Source organism: Musa acuminata, unplaced genomic scaffold (assembly GCF_036884655.1).
Source record: "Musa acuminata AAA Group cultivar baxijiao unplaced genomic scaffold, Cavendish_Baxijiao_AAA HiC_scaffold_1098, whole genome shotgun sequence".
In the NCBI taxonomy this organism is placed as follows: Eukaryota; Viridiplantae; Streptophyta; class Magnoliopsida; order Zingiberales; family Musaceae; genus Musa; species Musa acuminata.
The window spans coordinates 67,149-72,148 of NW_027021311.1; the positions used below are offsets into that span (position 1 = coordinate 67,149).

Genomic DNA, 5,000 nt, shown 5'->3' on the forward strand with positions numbered 1-5,000 from the left:
GGCTTGGTTCCAAGATGTAGAATCTATGTTAAATCACCACTTAGCGGGGTTACTAGGACTTGGGTCTCTTTCTTGGGCGGGACACCAAATCCATGTATCTTTACCGATTAACCAATTTCTCGACGCTGGAGTTGATCCTAAAGAGATACCGCTTCCTCATGAATTTATCTTGAATCGGGACCTTTTGGCTCAACTTTATCCCAGTTTTGCCGAGGGAGCAACCCCCTTTTTCACCTTGAATTGGTCAAAATACGCGGAATTTCTTACTTTTCGCGGAGGATTGGACCCAATAACAGGTGGTCTATGGCTGACCGATATTGCACACCATCATTTAGCTATTGCAATTCTTTTCCTGATCGCTGGTCATATGTATAGAACCAACTGGGGCATTGGTCATAGCATTAAAGACATTTTAGAGGCTCATAAAGGTCCATTTACAGGCCAGGGCCATAAAGGACTCTATGAAATCCTAACAACGTCGTGGCATGCTCAATTATCTCTTAACCTGGCTATGTTAGGCTCTTTAACCATTATTGTAGCTCACCATATGTATTCCATGCCTCCCTATCCATACCTAGCTATTGACTATGGTACACAACTTTCGTTGTTCACACATCACATGTGGATCGGTGGGTTTCTCATAGTTGGTGCTGCTGCACATGCAGCAATTTTTATGGTAAGAGATTACGATCCAACTACTCGATACAACGATCTATTAGATCGTGTCCTTAGACACCGCGATGCAATCATATCACATCTTAACTGGGCATGTATATTTCTGGGTTTTCACAGTTTTGGCTTGTATATTCATAATGATACCATGAGCGCTTTAGGGCGTCCACAAGATATGTTTTCAGATACCGCTATACAATTACAACCCATCTTTGCTCAATGGGTACAAAACACCCATGCTTTAGCACCCGGCATAACAGCTCCTGGTGCAACAGCAAGTACCAGCTTAACTTGGGGAGGTGGTGAGTTGGTAGCAGTAGGCGGCAAAGTAGCTTTGTTACCTATTCCATTAGGAACCGCAGACTTCTTAGTCCATCATATTCATGCATTTACGATCCACGTGACTGTATTGATACTACTGAAAGGTGTTCTATTTGCTCGCAGTTCCCGTTTGATACCTGATAAAGCAAATCTTGGTTTTCGTTTTCCTTGTGATGGACCTGGAAGAGGGGGGACATGTCAAGTATCTGCCTGGGATCATGTCTTCTTAGGTCTATTCTGGATGTACAATGCGATTTCCGTAGTTATTTTCCATTTCAGTTGGAAAATGCAGTCGGATGTTTGGGGTACTATAAGTGATCAAGGGGTAGTAACTCATATTACAGGAGGAAACTTTGCGCAGAGTTCCATTACTATTAATGGGTGGCTTCGAGATTTCTTATGGGCACAGGCATCTCAGGTAATTCAGTCTTATGGTTCTTCATTATCTGCATATGGTCTCTTTTTCTTAGGTGCTCATTTTGTCTGGGCTTTCAGTTTAATGTTTCTATTCAGTGGCCGTGGTTATTGGCAAGAACTCATTGAATCCATCGTTTGGGCTCATAACAAATTAAAAGTTGCTCCTGCTACTCAGCCTAGAGCCTTGAGCATTGTACAAGGACGTGCTGTAGGAGTAACCCATTACCTTCTGGGTGGAATTGCCACAACATGGGCATTCTTCTTAGCAAGAATTATTGCAGTAGGATAATGGCTAGGAGGATTTGAAAGGCATTATGGCATTAAGATTTCCGAGGTTTAGCCAAGGCTTAGCTCAGGACCCCACTACTCGTCGTATTTGGTTTGGTATTGCTACCGCACATGACTTCGAGAGTCATGATGATATTACTGAGGAACGTCTTTATCAGAACATTTTTGCTTCTCACTTTGGGCAATTAGCAATAATCTTTCTGTGGACGTCCGGAAATCTCTTTCATGTAGCTTGGCAAGGAAATTTTGAGTCATGGATACAAGACCCTTTACATGTAAGACCTATTGCTCATGCAATTTGGGATCCTCATTTTGGTCAACCAGCTGTAGAAGCCTTTACTCGAGGAGGTGCTACCGGTCCAGTGAATATCGCTTATTCCGGCGTTTATCAGTGGTGGTATACAATCGGATTACGCACTAATGAAGATCTTTATACTGGAGCTCTTTTTCTATTATTTCTTTCTGCTATATCCTTAATAGCGGGTTGGTTACACTTACAACCAAAATGGAAACCAAGCGTTTCGTGGTTCAAAAATGCCGAATCTCGTCTAAATCATCATTTGTCAGGACTTTTCGGAGTGAGTTCTTTGGCTTGGACAGGACATTTAGTTCATGTCGCTATTCCAGGATCCAGGGGACAGTACGTCAGATGGAATAATTTTTTAGATGTATTACCCTATCCTCAAGGGTTGGGACCACTTTTTACGGGTCAGTGGAATCTTTATGCCCAAAACCCTGATTCGAGTAGCCATTTATTTGGTACTTCCCAAGGAACAGGAACTGCCATTCTAACCCTTCTCGGTGGATTTCATCCACAAACGCAAAGTTTATGGCTGACCGATATTGCTCATCATCATTTAGCTATTGCATTTATTTTCCTGATCGCTGGTCATATGTATAGAACTAACTTCGGGATTGGGCACAGTATCAAAGATCTTTTAGAAACACATATTCCTCCAGGGGGTCGATTAGGGCGTGGGCATAAGGGTCTTTATGACACAATCAATAATTCGCTTCATTTTCAATTAGGTCTTGCTCTAGCCTCTTTAGGGGTTATTACTTCCTTAGTAGCTCAACACATGTACTCTTTACCTGCTTATGCATTCATAGCACAAGACTTTACTACTCAAGCTGCGTTATATACTCATCACCAATACATCGCAGGGTTTATCATGACAGGAGCCTTTGCTCATGGAGCTATATTCTTCATTAGAGATTACAATCCAGAACAGAATGAGGATAATGTATTGGCAAGAATGTTAGACCACAAAGAAGCTATCATATCTCATTTAAGTTGGGCCAGCCTGTTTCTTGGGTTCCATACCTTGGGCCTTTATGTTCATAACGATGTTATGCTCGCTTTTGGTACTCCGGAAAAACAAATCTTGATTGAACCTATATTTGCCCAATGGATACAATCCGCTCATGGTAAGACTTCATATGGGTTCGATGTACTCTTATCTTCAACGAATGGCCCAGCATTCAATGCAGGTCGAAGCATATGGTTACCGGGCTGGTTGAATGCTGTTAATGAGAATAGTAATTCACTCTTCTTAACAATAGGTCCTGGGGACTTCTTGGTTCATCATGCTATTGCTCTAGGTTTGCATACAACTACACTGATTTTAGTAAAAGGTGCTTTAGATGCACGTGGTTCCAAGTTAATGCCAGATAAAAAGGATTTCGGTTATAGTTTTCCTTGCGACGGCCCAGGACGCGGCGGTACTTGTGATATTTCTGCTTGGGACGCATTTTATTTGGCAGTTTTCTGGATGTTAAATACCATTGGGTGGGTTACTTTTTATTGGCATTGGAAACACATCACTTTATGGCAGGGTAACGTTTCACAATTTAATGAATCTTCCACTTATTTAATGGGATGGTTAAGAGATTATCTATGGTTAAACTCTTCACAACTTATCAATGGATATAATCCTTTTGGTATGAATAGTTTATCCGTATGGGCGTGGATGTTCTTATTTGGACATCTTGTTTGGGCTACTGGATTTATGTTTTTAATTTCTTGGCGCGGATATTGGCAGGAATTGATTGAAACTTTAGCATGGGCTCATGAACGCACACCTTTGGCTAATTTGATTCGATGGAGAGATAAGCCAGTGGCTCTTTCCATTGTGCAAGCAAGATTGGTTGGATTAGCCCACTTTTCCGTAGGCTATATATTCACTTATGCAGCTTTCTTGATTGCCTCTACATCAGGAAAATTTGGTTAATTTTAATTTAGTTATTTATTATTTTTTTTATGTACTGTATCAGCAACAATCTCATTTGTTTCGATGGAGAGGGAGGATCTACCTTCTTATATTTTTACATCTAGGATCCGAACTGTATCATTGATAATAATAGGAACTGAACATTATATTATGGCAAGAAAAAGTTTGATTCAGAGGGAGAAGAAGCGGCAGAAATTGGAACAGAAATATCATTTGATTCGTCGATCCTCAAAAAAAAAAATAAGCAAAGTTCCATCATTGAGTGAAAAATGGGAAATTCATGGAAAATTGCAATCCCCACCACGTAATAGTGCACCTATACGTCTCCATCGACGTTGTTTTTTGACTGGAAGACCTAGAGCTAACTATCGAGACTTTGGGCTATCCGGACACATACTTCGAGAAATGTTTCATGCATGTTTGTTACCGGGCGCAATAAGATCAAGTTGGTAAAGAGAAAAATATCCTTTCGTATTTGTATGAATCTCTATGATCTTTTGTATGAATCTCTATGATCTATTATCATAGAAGATAGAGGAGCCCTCTTTACCATTCTGTATAAATAGACTATTCTATTTGTACGGATATGGTAGAGGGGCGTATCCAATCTTTCTTCGTACATAAGTTCCCGGTTCTTCAGCGCGGAGTAGAGCAGTTTGGTAGCTCGCAAGGCTCATAACCTTGAGGTCACGGGTTCAAATCCTGTCTCCGCAACATTTTTTTGTAAAAAAAAAAAGATCTTTTTAGGTGTAATTCTAATTAATAACTATTTTTTTGGGGGGGGGTAGTTAGCATTAGGGGGGGTAGTTAGCATTAGTAGTTCGAATTTAATTTTGGATTTTATCTCTTATCTTATCATAATACATTACTTCACCGTGGGCGGATAGCGGGAATCGAACCCGCATCTTCTCCTTGGCAAAGAGAAATTTTACCATTCGACCATATCCGCATTTTCTGCGTTCCTGATACGCACGCATATGTCCACACATATATGACATATATCATATATCATATATGCGTCTGGATCATATGTACAGGGCCAAATATTCAGATACAAGAATGAAATATAAT

The 5,000-nt window shown here is 40.5% G+C and overlaps 2 non-coding genes across 2 annotated transcripts; one reads left to right on the top strand and one right to left on the bottom strand.

The window, feature by feature from the left end:
- Window positions 1-4,569: 4,569 nt before the first annotated feature.
- On the top strand, window positions 4,570-4,643 carry TRNAM-CAU (transfer RNA methionine (anticodon CAU)). The gene has a single exon. It is a non-coding gene; the product is annotated as a tRNA-Met (tRNA).
- Window positions 4,644-4,807: 164 nt separating this feature from the next.
- TRNAG-GCC (transfer RNA glycine (anticodon GCC)) lies at window positions 4,808-4,878 on the bottom strand. The gene has a single exon. It is a non-coding gene; the product is annotated as a tRNA-Gly (tRNA).
- Between the last annotated feature and the right edge of the window lie 122 nt (window positions 4,879-5,000).